The 15,262-nt window shown below is 40.7% G+C and overlaps 1 protein-coding gene across 4 annotated transcripts in view; it reads left to right on the plus strand.

Annotated features, from left to right (window-relative positions):
* The window catches only part of MYRIP (myosin VIIA and Rab interacting protein), a 232,531-nt gene that overhangs the window by 131,398 nt on the left and 85,871 nt on the right, over nt 1–15,262 (plus strand). The window contains exon 1 of one of the 4 annotated variants that reach the window (XM_075418807.1): nt 14,949–15,051. The exons of the other annotated variants lie outside the window; for them this stretch is intronic. The gene's annotated coding sequence lies outside the window, so the exon portion shown is untranslated. Of the gene's footprint in view, nt 1–14,948; nt 15,052–15,262 lie in introns of those variants that run through there. 4 annotated transcript variants of the gene reach the window in all.

The following is a 15,262-nucleotide window of genomic DNA, read 5'->3' on the forward strand; positions in this document are numbered from 1 at the left end:
CATGGAAGCTTCATGTCAGCATTACTTAATGAAACATGTCCTGCATAAATGCATATTTATACTATTTCCAGACCCGAGGAAGTGATTTTGATGCAGTATATGTACAACACATGAACATTTTAGATAATGATCAGACACGATGTCTGAGCTGTACTTCTTCAACTTGCAGGCATGTTTGTTGATTATTTTGGAGCAATTAGATTTGCTAATTTAATTTCAAAGGAGGCCTGCCATTTTAGAGATGTATAAAGAAAAAACTTTAATTCAGTTTCTCAAAGGCCTCTTGAAATTTTGCAACTAGAAGAACAAGTGATTTTTCGCTAAGTGCCTTGCATTGTTCTACCAGAACAAACACAGTTTGGTACCGCAACATCTGTTAAAATCTGTTTTAAGTCGCTGCTACCTATCCTTTACATCTGATAACTTCACTTGGAGGAGAAACCTCAGTTAAGTTAACCTATTTATACCAGTTGCTAAAATCTGCAGGTTATGGGGGGAAAGAAAAACTTCTCTTGAACGATCTGTGAGCCATGGACGTTTATCCACCATGTCTCTGTCCTTCACTGTCTTTCTCTGTTGGTTGTTCTGATTCTGATGGCAAGTTAGAAAGTTGCCTTTCTGTGCTGAGTTTACAAGCGAGATGGTTCTTTATCTTACTTAGGACAAGCTATTTTGTGTAAGAACATGAGCAAATTTCTTATATGTGGTTCTTATTTTCTATGACAAGTTTTACAGTCTGCTGTCCTCAAGGGTGTTGCGCTCTATTTTGTTGGAAGCGTGCAAAAGAAAGGCTATGGATAGTTCTTACATAGGACTTTGTGTAGAAGAAAGTATGAAAATTTACAGTTTCATGAATGTCTTCTCTTCTAGTGGAAGAATATACAGTTGTGATCATCTTTTTAATAATTTCCTATGATACTGGGCATAGCAGTTCCCCTACAGGTAGAACGGAGTATACTTAGCTATGTTAAAAACCTGTTGGAATTAGTACTGTGAAATCTTAGTCCTGATTTCTTCTATTTAACTGGCAAATAGGGTTTGTGCCTCGAGTAAATGCATTTTTGTTTTGCTGGAAACTACTATTCCAACAGAGTGCTGCATATCCAGAGATTGTGAAGAGATATATTTTCGTGTAAGCAGGTGTGCCCATTCCTGTGCTAACTCTTCTAACAAACTACCCACAGTAGTCAGAGTTGTAGAATAAGAGAATCAAAATGTAGGTTCATGTTGGGTTTTGTGTGTTAAGTCTCTTAATTACTTTCCTCTACAGCATTGACCTGAAAGTGGCAAATTTTCAGGATTTGAACTATGCTGAACTAAAATCCATGTGCAACTTAAGTAGGTGGTGGACTTTAGAGCATACAGAAAGGAAACCACAACTTCTGTTTTCTTACTTTACTACTGATCTGTGGCATGAAGCTGTTTTGGAAATCCTCAGTTTTTAAACTTTGCCACCTCACTAGAGTTATTTAAATTTTTGCTTCAGGGAATTACAGTCCATAGATTTCCCGAGTTTGCTTTTTTTAAGCCTAGTTTGACAATGTTGTGTTCTGAAGTATTGCTGTGCTGTGAGGATTATAACAGGAAGCCAGGGTTGCCATAGCCACAGGTTTTAGTGTCTGACTGTTGAATCTTAAGACTAGTTCTGTACCACCACTGTCATCATCATAAAGAAGTCAGTATTTTAGCTTGTAAGATGCATTATTTTTAAATATAGTCAGGTTCTTTAGGGGGGAGAGAGGGGAACCAGCCTTCAGGTGGAGGGATCTTCTTTCTGCTGCTGTCAGACAAAGTTCAGATATGAATCCTGGGGATTTCCTTGTAGATGTTGGTCTTAAATAGATAATGTCCAAACAAGAAATGAGAACTCATAACTGTTTGGGTTGCTCTGGTCCCACATCCCTTCTCCAGTCTCCCAATCCTAGTTCTCAAACCTCAGAAACTGCTCTTTCAGAACGGTATTTCAGAAGTACAAGGGTTCAAAGTAATTTTATAAGTACTGCTTTTAAGTTGGTAAAAGTAATTTCTCTAAAACCTTATCAAATCCTTTGTGTATGTTTAGGAATTTTAATGTCTTTAATTTTTAAAAGTACAGTCAAGCGTAGCTGCAGAACTTGTGTTCAGACATGTTGAGTATGCCGTGGGTAGCTACACACAGAGGAAATTTACTTTTTCCAATAAAGTGAATCTTTTTTAATCCTCTTACTGATTTGAATGAGAAGAGGATTCTCATGAGAGAAGTTGCAACTAGTGATACTTATTCTATTATTATTTTCTAATAGCACCCATGAACTAATATATTACCCAAATATATGGAAAGATGCAGTTCTTCCTCAAAATAAAGAACAGCCTATGCATACAATTCTGTAAAATCTTTATCTGTAGCTCATTTTATTGAAGAAGTTATAGTCGATGGTATACATAATTGTTTTGTATAATTGAACTTCTGACATTATTCTGTGTCTTCCTGTATTATTGAAAATGACTTCATTCCCGGAGAGTATTGGAAGTGTGGATATGTGGAATTATGAAACTGCTTCTGCCATCTACCTTCAAATATGTTTTGTATTTGGATATCCTAGAAGTAGATAGAAATCCGTATTACAGACATCTAGAATTACTAGAACTCGATCAAGTCAGTCCAAGAATAATGAATTTTTTACTACTTTAGAAAAATAGTTTTCATGCCCTTTTTCTCCCAAGAAAGGAGCAAGTACTAAATGTCTTTATTTAATAATGTGTTGAAATCTGTCAGCTTATTGCTTAAGAAAGTTACAATGCTTTTAACATTGGTGAACAAAGTATGCAAGATATTTTCCTTCCTTCACTTAAAGTATGGTTTTCTGATGTCCGTGTCGGAATGTGAGTCTGTATGTTTCCTGTATTAATAGTAGGTTGCAATATCTTTATAAATTGCCTTGTTTCACTCTCATTTAACAAATTTCACGGACTTTCGTGCTAAACGTGATAACATCTGTTAAGGTTGTATCCTCTGCTTTCTGTAATGAAGTCACAGTTACATACTTGCCTTCAGTTTGAGTTAATTTCTGCATTTTGACTTTTAGTGGGAATGAGGTGAATGAGTGCATTTCACATGCCAGAAGGTTAGAAGTAGTGGAATATGGACAGCAGCTGTCAAAAGGACACAAGATATAAAGGTAAATTAGTACGGCTTATTAAGTAATTAATTACTTGTCACACTTAAGTCTTAAGACTAGCATTAAATTCTTTAATTTGATGTGATCTACTGGTAGCAGAAGGAGAGAAAGCACACCGAGAAACCGTGGTGAGAAATTTGCATACAGCTGCACTGAATGTAGTTTGGTCATTGCAAGCAAACTGTGCTGTTTGCGTAGTGAAGCACCAGCAAATCATAGAATCATTGAGACTGAAAGCAACCTGTTGGGATCATCTTGTCCAGCCCCATTGCTCAAGCAGAGTCTGTTAGAGCAGGTTTTTCAGGAACATATCCAGTCAAGTTTTTAATATCTCTGAGGAAGAAGACTCCATAATCTCTCTGAGCAACCTGTTCTACTGTTTCACCAACCTCAGAGTGAAAAAAAAAAGTGTTTTCCTGTGATTAGATAGAATTTTGTGTGTTTTCATTTGTGTCCGTTGTCTCTTGTCCTGTCAATGGGCGGTACTGAGAGGAGCCTGGTTCCCTCTTTTTCATTCCCTCCCATCAAATATTTATACACGTTTGTAAGATCCCCCCACAAGTCTTCTTTTCTCCAGTATGAAGAGTCCCAGCTCTCCCAGCCTCTTCTCATCTGTCATAGATGCTCCAGTTCCTTAATCATCTTTGTGGCCTGGCACTGGACTTGCTCCAGTAAGTCCGTATCTTTCTTGTACTGAGCAGCTCAGAACTGGACACAGCAGTCCAGATGCATCTGCATCAATGCTGAGTAGAGAGGAAGGGTCACCTTCCGCAGCTTCCTGGGCATTGAGGTGAGGCTGACCAGCCTGTAGTTCTCTGAATCTGCCTTCTTGCTCTTCTTGAAGACCAGAGCGACGTTTGCTCTCTTCCAGTTTGGGGGACTGACGCTGTGTAGATGATGCCAGGGAGCTGTGTTTAAAAGCAGAACTGAAAGAAGTCTGTGATTTTGGTCTGAAATGAGTGGAATAAAATATCGATGCGTACGGAATAAGTTGTTCTTGTGTTGGAATGCAGATAGTTGAATTCCTCCTCCTGTTCCCTGAGGGCAGCATGTGTGGCTGTTGGTCCTGCAGAGGCCTCCGAGCACGATGTCATGCGCTCGTTAGGGTGTTCTGAAAAACTACTTCAGCTGCACACTGGTGGAAGTCTTGTTTTGCTTTTGTGATGCCTGAAGTAACACTGGTGCAGCCTTTATAGACAGAGATACAGGTCTTTTGGAAAACTTTACTGCATTTTCATGTGACATTTAAGGGTTATGAAAACCTGTGCTCTAAAAGGACAAGTGTCCTGCAGCTTGGAGTGGTGTACAGAGGAGCCAGGGTCTTGATCACTGATCAGCAGTAGTCCATGTTTGGCAGTGCCAGGTTCTGAATAGGAGAATTTACCCTGCCAGGTTGAGAGCTACTGCAGACACCCTTAGAATCCTAAGTCGTCTTGTGCTATTAACCCTTCTGCAGGGCCAGATGCTTTCTCAGTTCCTGATGGTGTCTTCACTTAGCTGCATTCTTCAGCTGCACTTCTTGTCCAAGGTTTGGTCTGGTAAAGGCGTTAGTGCCGAGAGCCTTCAAAACAGCAGTAACCCTTGTCTTTAATGGCAGGGAAATAGCTGATAATCAGGATGTGCTCTCCAGACCCTGTGTCCAGGGGCCTTGCTTTCTTCTCTTAGCAAAAGTTCTCCACGGTGTTGTTTCTAAAAGTGCTTGTGTGGCCTTGATTATGGCAGGTCAGTACAGAGATATTGCCATCATGCTTTTATTTTTAAAAATGACAGCAGCAAAACAGAAATACCAATTTAATGTCACATCCACCATGTGAGATTCAGTCTAGTGGAGAGAACAATGGGCTGACAGTCAAGAGGGTCAGCCTCTATTTTAGGCTTGCTTGCCAACTGTCTGTGTGGCCTTGGGCAAATTGCTTTCACCTCTCTGGGCTTCTGCTTCCTCTCCAACTCCCTGCCTGTCTTCTTCATTTAGATGATTAGCTCCCCTAGGAGAGGAATGCCTCTTGTTTGTGCAGTTCCCTGGGTTTTGTTGGAGGCCTTGGGGTCTCCAGCCCTGTAACAATAGTGATTCACGTCAGTTCTACCACTTATCTCTAATATACAGATCTGAGTAGCCTAATCTTCACAAAGGGATGGATGTTCCCAGGCCTTCTGTTAATAGTGTACAACAGGGAGCTAAAATGACAAGGCTCTTCTCTTTGTGATTTGTCAGACCCATCACGTCTCCAGGGCTTAGATCAGGACTTGTACAAGTGCTGTTCCTGCTCTGCGACCCTGATGTCACACACACAGGAGTGTGGCATGACCTGTGCTCGTGTGGGTGGGCCAGGAGCGAGACATGCTCAGCCAGCATGTGGTCTGCCACCCAGCCAGCCCTGCGTATCTGCCAGATAAGGTCGTGCTCAGGCCTGCAGCCACATCGCAGGTTTCAGAGTGGTGGAGTCCTTGTGTCCCTGGCTGGTCTGTCTGCATTGCCGTCTGGAGTCTGGGATAGCCAAAGGCCTTGCACTTTCTTGGAAATCCAGATCTGTGTGAGGTAAGAGAGAATAATCAGTATTGTCCTGGCTCAGGGCTGGTTGGAGTCGTGTGCTGGGTTTGCATATAAAAGCAAACCAGGATACCCACCGTTAACTAGCTGTTGGAAGGGTAAGTGGCATGAAAATGCCATGAGCTCATGGTTTTGCCAATTCTGACTTGATAGAGGTCTCTGCATTCAGCCTTGAGGGTGTGCTCTTCTTTTGAAAGTTTTTCAGCAATTGCATTTGCCTTTTTCACACAGCTCTCACCGGAGCAGGCGTTGTCAGTGCAAAGCAAACGGCACTGCCTGTTGGGCTGACGTTTATGTCTCCCTCCCCTCACAAGCACGAGCCCCTTCCCCGTTCTCATCCAGAAATGTCCCAGCTGGGCTTTGTTGTACACTAACATGCCACTCATGGTCTAGCTTGCATTACTTGCTGTTCCTTCATCATAAGCTGTCAGCAGTTTGTGTTTAGTGACAACATGATGTTGTTAAGGGGTTTCTTCCTCGTATGCTATGTGAAGTTGCTGGCAGGCATGATTTTATTATGGATCTTGTCGTGATTTCCTTTAGAGCTTCAGTTTCCACAGTGATGGAAAGCTCAGGCTTCCCTTTTAAAAATAGTTGTGATGCTTGTCTCTTTAGAACAGAAAATATGAATCTTACAGGCTAGAATATTGAAGCAATAAATAAAAATATATCAGTTTGTTCTATTTCTTAAACTCTTGAGTTTTTAAAGGTCAGGATTGACAGTACTAATTCTGTAACGTAGGAAAGAAATGATAACCTGCTGCCACCCACTGTCCATGCCATTTTAGTGATGGTGAACACCCACTTTCCAGAGTGGAGAATATACTCACATGATGGATCCATATCTCATCTCTTGTCGTAGCAACAATACGGGCTGGGATGTGTTCTTCTTCCACAGCATAATATGAGCGCGATGATTTCACCAAACGCATGTACAAAATGGGCAAGTATTATAATAGGATGTGTCAGTGGGTTCTTAATTTGCATAGGAATTAGCATAGATAAACCACATGGGGATGAAAATTCTCCCCCAGAGAAACTTCTCTGAGCTATTATTACTAGATTACAAAGTGTAGTCATTACTATATCATTGTGAATACTATTAACGAAACAATGCTTTTTTTAAACTACTAATTGTAAATAATATTGTTGTTTTAAAATGGTGGGTGAGGGAGACCTGGGTTTGTATCACTTAGAGCTGGTAATCAAAGTCAGCAAGGACAAGAGGCCGTAGTGATTCAAGTGCCCTTAAAAAAATGTACCATCTATTAGTATGGTATGTATGAGAGCAAACGTTTCAGCTCCTGTTGCTTAACGCAAAAGGTGCCGTTCACAGTCCTGTGCTGGGGCTAACTGTGAGATTACATATGGAGGATGCCTAGGATCCAGCCCCAGGGAGGTGGAATTGGCACGCAGGGCCATGGGGAAGTGTCGATGCTGCACCCTGACCGTCAGCTCAGCCGCTGGAGATGCCAGGGAGCTGCAGGAGTGGATGCCAGATGGAAGAGCCCTCGTGCACAGTGTGAGGCTCAGCAGGTCTTTTGCACTCTGGCTACATAATGTATGTATCACACATCTGAAAAAAATCTGATTTTTCTCTTTATTTCTAGCACGTGTCCCAGGTAGTTTTGCTGGCAGTTTGTACATGCAAAATAATTTTTCTTCTGTGATCAGATCATCACTGAAGTTTACATCCAACAATGGGCTGTGAACAGGCTGTCTAAGCACCTGGAAGGATTAACGTGTTAGTTTGTTCACCATCAGAGGAGAGAAAATGTTAAAGAATACAGTGGGGAAAAAGGCATCTGTAAATTCAAACAAAATTTTAAAAGTAGCAAATGCGTCTCGAGAAAGAGTAGTAGAATAAGACTGATTTTGGGATTAGATTTCAGGCCAAAGATGTTATCTCACACACTATTGCTGTTGGTCTCAAAATGTACATCACGTTACAGCAGCTACAACAGGGACGTGTTGATGTTGCTATTGGAAACTTAATATTTTGCATTCCCTAACCTTGGTTGTTTTAGCCAACTGTCTGTGTTAGATCTCACACAGTAACGCAGAGCCTCATAATCTTTGGTGTGCCTATCCTTGCAAGACCCCAGCGAAAGAGGGACATAGAGCATGCCTTAGCTGAAGAGAGAAGCAGCTTCCTGAGCATTTTCTTTCCTTGCTTTCTCTCACACCCCCTCCTTCGCTTACACTAGCACTTGAGAAATTCTCGTGTTATTCTACTGCAGGCTGTTCCACCACGAACAAGCTGCATTTGCTGGGGAGAGAAGCGCTGCTGAGAGGAGCTGCATACACTGCGCCTTCCCTTCAGCAGAATCTTTCTGTCCACCTGCATCGTAAGAGTTCAGTTGAGAGAGCTGGGAATGGGGGGATTTCTGTTCCCCCCACCCTCTGCATTCCATCTGAAAACCTTACCGTTCTTCACTTAATAATGAAGAACACACATGTCGTGAATAAAATATTAGTACAAAGCAGGAAATATACTTTAGGGGTGTTTATGCTGAAAGGAGTATGAAACACATCAGGAATAGAACACAGTAACTACTCCAGGTAAATCTACTTATTGCTGTATTTTTTATCATTTGTAATGATGATACCCATATCTTTGTCGTGCGTGGTACTACAATGAGATGGCTTCATTCCTTGTGTTGTGCATCACTGTCTTTGCAATGCAGTTCTTTCAGTTCATGACATTAGTGTGCAATTTAATCATACGATTGGGAGTACGTTTTGATATTGGACGCTGAGATGCTGCAAACATGACGAAAATTTTCAGTTTTTTGAACTTGTGACAAATGTATCTCTGCACAATATTTATATGGATTAGCTAGGGGAAGCCTTGTTTTTCCTAAAGATGTTTTGATTGATCTTTACATTTATAATGACTTTAAAAGATGTTTTGAAACAGCTTAGTCCCAAAATGCAGATGTAAAAAAAGAAATGTGGCAACAGAGAGGCTTACATGAATAAAATAGTTTTACTTCTTGAATTTGTGAGTGAATACAAATATTAACTCAACGTTTACTGTCACTGCTGAATTCCCAAGCAATGCAGTGCTGTGTGGCAGCGTGAGGAAGTGGACACAACCACAGCAGTGGTTCCCTTGGACAGATAGATATGCTGAGAGCTCAGTGGTGCAAAGTAGACTACTGATTGATTTAATGATCTGCTTTGGTGATCCATAGCGTTCTCTGTAACTGAGGTAGGACACATTTCCTTCAGCATTGCGTATGTTTTTATGTCTTGACAGTGTTTTGACAAAGATTCTGTAGTGCTCCTAGAGATGTTCTCTCTTAATGCCTTTTAACTCTGTTACAGGAAAGCAGCATTAACATTAAACACTGTTTTCTGCTGCTGCAGTCATAACATGGGGTTTACAAGCGTAAGCGTGAAGTCTTACCAGATGCACCACAGCATCTGTGTTGTGACGATGGAGCAGTGATATGTTATCCCACTAATGTAGGGGGAATCACAACTTCTGAAGTGAGCAGAAGCTGAAACATTATTACACTGTATATACTTAAGCATGGGTAATGGGGGGATTATTCTGTCTTACCAGACACAGCAGCTTCAAAATCTTGGATATTTATTTTTGTTTCAGGATGGACAGCAAAAAAAGAAGTTAGGTATATTCAAGTAACTGTTTGTTAACAGTAAACATATTCCTGCTTTTCTGTAAGCACAGCTTTAAAGGATGTAATATCTCTCTCTCGAGTACAATCAATTAAAACTGATGCAGGGCATGCCGGTAGAGACTGTACCTTGAGCTCATTGTTGCTGCTGAGTTGTTGCCATCTCTGCTGCCTGTGCTATGGAGATGATCTGCTGCCTGTGCCCATCAGTCTCTCTCCGTACTGTTCATAGAAAACAGGGCTGTGTGAATAACCGATAGTTCTTTGTAATTTTGGAGACAACAGAGAGCATAGCTTTGGCTGTCAGTAGAAAAAGTAGCTGCAAAGGTATCTTGGTATTAAAGAGATCCTAGCTCTGGGATCCCAGTTTTTATAATAATAAAGTTTTGCGTGGAGTTTCATCCCTTGATATCCAGTTTGAGAAAACAATTCTGACCTGACTAATGAGAAATTTCTTCCATCCTTGCTAATGCTTCTGCAATTAGAAGGGAAGGCCCTTGTAATGGAAAAATGTATGTGAGCTGCTAGAGAGTGCACAGCAAGAGGAGAAGGCTGAGGGAGAGGCCAAGAAACCATCTGTGTCTTTGTATGCCCAGGTTAGCAGCAGAGGGACTTCTTGAAGGGATGTGAGGTCCACTTGTTTGTCCATGTGAATTTTCAGTTGCTGCGTGGGAGCCGCAGGCAAGATATGGGAGTTTGGAACAACCTGCCAGCCAGAGACTCTTGCCTCACCCTACTCCCCAAGTTCTTAGTGAAATAATACTTAGCACCCCCATGAGACTATTGCTCTGACTTTCATGGCTCCACACAATGTGTGGTTGGGTATTCAGTGTCTCTCCAAATGAGACTAAATATAAGGATGTAGCAGCAAGTACAACTGAAAATGTTGTCTTTTTTGCACTTTTACAAGCAGCTCTGCAGGTGCATGGTAACACATGCACTAGATTTCAGATATTTTAATTGCATGCATTGACATACTTTCTGAGTGTCTTGAGTTGTCAGGGGAATGTTAGATGCAGTAAAGAACAACAGGGGTTGCACAGTGCTGTGGGGAGGAGGCAAAGATAAAGCAGCACAATACAGAAAACAAAGGGGCCAGATTCAATTGCTGGTACGTTATGAGTGTGGATTTACCCTGGAAATGCCTTGGAAGTTCCCGGTGGTGCAGGTTGTCAGGAGCTGTCTTTGGGGCTCAGCTGATGTGTGCTGAGCCCTTCTTTCCACCCACTGCTGCCTTCCCCTCTCATTGAGTGACACTTAGGAGCCTGTCCTTCACATTGGGCTGCACGGGAAGTGTGACAGCCCCATGGTCGGTAGCCAGGTCCGTCAGGTCTCTGTTGCTGTACCATTCCCCACTGTCTTCCGAGGAGTGGTTGGACCTGGCTTCTGTTTCCCATATAAAGCTCTCCTTGCTGAGACTTCACTCTTGGGGAGCGGTAAAGATCAGAGCAGGCTTCTGGGTGTAGTTTCTGAAGAAGGCCAGTGAGGAGAGGGAAAGAATGCAGGGTCTTTAGGTCCAAGTGCTGACATTTCCCCATGGAGGGGAACTGGACTTCTGGCCCTGCTCCTGCCCTGGCTTCTACTGGAGGAAGGTGAAGTCTATAATTACAGAACCTATTACTCTCAAGAGTTACTTGTTATCATTAGTTCCCCAGTGATGATTATAATATTATCAGGGAATTACAAAAACTAAAGGTGGGTTTGTGGCTTACACACTATTGAGAAAAAAATCATTTGAAACTAAAGAGAAAAGATCTCCTTGGGAATCTTAAAATTTACACAAAGTTACCCCATCCTGGAATTATATTTCAAAGACAGTTATACATATACCTGGTGTACATAATCTTTGAATACCGGTAAAATAACAAATCACAGAGGTGCTTTCTAAAAGACATGTGAATTGAAAGTGACCTTTGAATACATTGCTGTTATCTGGAAATATGTATCAGAAACATTTTGGGCTTTTCTTTTGCTCCCATACAGGAAAGCACTGAACAACCAAAAGCCTTGACAGGTAAAATCGTAGAGGGCCATGTCCCGTTGTATACCTTTGTAAACTGGTGAATTCTTGTCAAGGACAAAATGTTCATTTGATGGCAAACTTAAAGCGTATTTTCTATGCTACTTTTAGTGACGTTCTCCAGTATGTCTCCAACTGATAAAACAGTCTTTTCACTTATATACAAACAAGTTAAAAATACACGAATAATTTAGAAGATGCTCATTGTCCATTCATACAAACAGTAGACTATTTTGTGTGTTCATACAGCAAAATACAATTCGTGCTTACTTTCACCTCTTTACATATATATATATATAAATGAATGAAAAAAAGACAGAAGAGCAGTCATTCTGATGGTGTAAAATGTAGAAGAACAACCCATCTGGCTGGCTAGATATGAAATCTTATTTCAAGCATTATAGCCATTTCCCGGCAGTTGACGAGATGAAAACCTGTTAATTTCACTTATAAGAGCTGGATAATAAATCTGAAGGAATGGAGAATAAGCACTTTCCCAGCACTCACTGAAGAATGATGCCAAGAATACAATTAGCTTAGTTGCATTGCTCCAGTTAGGTTTATAAATGATACAGAACATGAAGGTCCCTCCTGCACAGAGCTTAGGTGAGATAAAACTTACTGATTAGTCACAAACCCATTTCAATAGTGCCTTGATATAGTGAAATAGACTGTTTCACAATGTAGGAAGAGTTAATCAGAAACACACAGTCAAAAGCATTTCAGTCATTTTGTTAGTTACTGTTAGGATGAGGCTGATGACAGCCAGAAATGAACTATTGTATCTGACATTCCTATTAATGGCTTCATTTTGCACCGTTACCATCCATGGTGAAACTCCCACCCCATTCAGAAGTGCAAGTGTTTACCATTTGCACCATAAAGTGCCTGTTGAGGGCAATGTTCCAGCTGCAACATGTGGATAGGCACAAGAAAAGATAAAAATACATAAAAGAATGACATGAAACTGGGGTTTCATTTTGCAGTCTCGATGACCATGCTGACATTTCCTTCATTTTGGCAGAATAACTAGACTGAGTATTTTTAGGCACTATGTTTCTAGTCACTCTGATTCCTCTAAAGAACTTTCCTTTGGTAAATTGAGGGATTTAGATTTTGTTTATTCATTTTTTCCAGGCAGGGTGAGCAGGAAATAACAACGAGCTGCTAATTTCCCTTGGACACTGCAAAAATGACTTCTGTAAGAATTAATGATTTTTATCACAAGCATAGCTCAGAGACCTTTGTTGCTATAGAAGGCTCCTGAGCAGGAAACAAGTACTATATAATTGCATGTCCTCAGTATCCAAGTATTAAGAAAAATAAGGAACCCTTACAACAAAAATGTAAAATTAATTCAATCACCAAGGCAGAGAAAAAAATCTGGGCAAAATATGGTACTAATTATCATCAGTCTTGAATTCTTCCAGTATCCTCTGACCATGAAACGTGTGTAAAGCAGTAGCAGTTCTGTTCAAGGAAAAATTCTCTCTCTTTCCGGTTATAAAGATTTGTGGCTGCTCAATTTTAGTTTTTTAATTAAAAGTACCCAGCTAGATTAAAATCACAGTTAAAACAGAACATGAAAAGTATTGGGAAGCAACTTGACTGAGCTGATAACAGGCTGCTAAACAAAGTCTGTTATTTTAGTGAATGTAAAATCTTCCGTCCATCCGCTTTAGCCCCCTGTGTCCTGGTTTTCCCTTTTGTGAAAGTGGGTAATAGTATTCCCCAGCATTGCACTGTGAGTTGGGCTTCACTGGAAGAAATCATTGTTCAGAATTAGAGATAGTGCTGCCTTTTCATGCCTGATGCTGCCTGCATGTAATTCAGGCTACTTTCCTGACACAAGCTTCATCAAACTCATTAAATTGACCCTAGCTTATTCCTGCTGAGGTTCTGGTTGGTAATATCCAAAGTGTCAAATATTATTGCTTCATCCTACTTTAAATGCAGCCTATGTTTTCCTGGTCATTCCCCCAGCCCCCAGTTCTTCAGCACAGAAATTTTGCCTTTACATTAGTATGAATTTTTTTAATGACAACAAAAAATAATGTTAACTGTATTTTATTAGATTTATCCTTTTAATGAAAGCAGCTACATGTGTCTAATTACAATTATTGAATTCTCCAACCTCCGCTGTGGCCTACAAAATATTAAATACTCTAATGATAAATGGTTATTCTCTTAGAAAAGAATAAACAACCTTGAAGTCTGTCATTTGTTAATTGTTTACAGCTTAACGAAATTAAAAGTTTCCCCTTGAGTTGTGGATAGCTGAAATTATTACAGTGCTCGGATTTGGTCAATGTGCCAACTCTGCAGAAAACTACTAAAAAAAGGCTTTTAAAATATTTTTTTCTTTCTTTCTTTCTTTTTTAAAAAGCATATTAAATCCTGCAGGTGTCTCTTGGCTGTGGTGCTCAGGTCCTACCCCACCCTTGGGCTGGCGCACACTGTTGGGAACAAACTAACCTCTGCAATGGATCAGCTTTGTAATGCTTTTTAGCCTAATCTAAAGATCTCCCATTCCCTTGCTGTGCTTCAGAGGTAAAAGGCAGCAGGCCACGTCTTGGCAAGAGGCTGTTGCCTTTTGACGCGGCATGTTCCTCCTTCCTTGACGGCGTTCAGTGCTGCCCTGGGGAGCTCGCTGCCCCTGGCCAGGCTTCCCGAGGTCCCCATTTCTCCAGGAGACCAGGACCAAGCACCACCTCATCAAGAAACTCAACTTATGGCACTGTTGCCAGTTAATGGTCTTCAGGTTGTAAAACACTACAGTTTCAAGATTATGGGTTTGTTGATGTCCAAGTATCTCATGCAAGCATGCTTCTTATTATCTGTGCATCTCTTTGTATGAACTTCGGGCTGCGGGTCATGCTTTGTGTAAAAGAAAATCCTTCCACATGCTAATTGTGTTTTTCATTCAAAACCTTCAGTCTGACACGTGTTTCTTTACCGCTCTGTTTCACGGATAATCTGAGTGGATTTATATGTAGCTTTTTCAGGGGATAAAGTTTGCCCTTTCTACTGTCTCTTTACTACATATAACTCTCCTTTTTAGTAATTCTCATCCCTCAGTGCAAGGTGAAAGCTTGTCCTCTTCTCACTGCCTCTCTCTATAGGCCTGTTGCAACTTGGATTGCTTTAGACATCCTGATAAGATCTCTTCAGTTTCTAAATATGTTTCTCATCTATGTCAACTATGTATGAAAGTGTTATTTGTGTGCATGTATATGGACATTTTATTCATTTATTTACATTCACATAAACATATCTAGATCTCCAGAACTGCGAAAGCAGAACAATGTGTTTTAAATGAAGGCATGCTAGCTATACGCAGAACTAATTTTATATTTCCATTTGCTGTCTTTAACTTTTTTTGTAATTCTATTAGCCATTGTCCATAGAGTATTGAATGTGATGCTTTTTTGGGGGGTTGTTTTTGTTTGGGTTTTTTGTTTGGTTTTGGGGTTTTTTTGTAATTTGGACACATTTAATTCAGAGCTTAGTGATCTGGATGAGCAATTTAAAATTATTTCTTGCAATGTCTCAGCTTTCCCTTTACAGCCAGAAAGAACAGTCTCCATCACGCTGTCCCATTTGTTCATTTCTGATCAGTCACGCTGAAGAATACAGTCTGCTTTGGCCAACACTTCAGTGGAGCTGCTCAGATACAACATGGTACGATAAGACTCATGTTTCTCAGTGTGGGCTGTCGCTGAGTTACCCTGCGGATGACAGAAGGTCTCCAGTTGCCTCCTGAATGGTTAATCCATGAGTTGCTACTGCTGTCCATCATTAGGGTTCCATCTAGTTCCTACAAAGGTCACTTAGTTAAACTGATCCTATTCATGTTTGTGCAGGCTACTGGGGTATTTAAAAAGTGTTCTGA

The sequence above is a fragment of the Opisthocomus hoazin genome, chromosome 4, assembly GCF_030867145.1.
Source record: "Opisthocomus hoazin isolate bOpiHoa1 chromosome 4, bOpiHoa1.hap1, whole genome shotgun sequence".
Taxonomy (NCBI): domain Eukaryota; kingdom Metazoa; phylum Chordata; class Aves; order Opisthocomiformes; family Opisthocomidae; genus Opisthocomus; species Opisthocomus hoazin.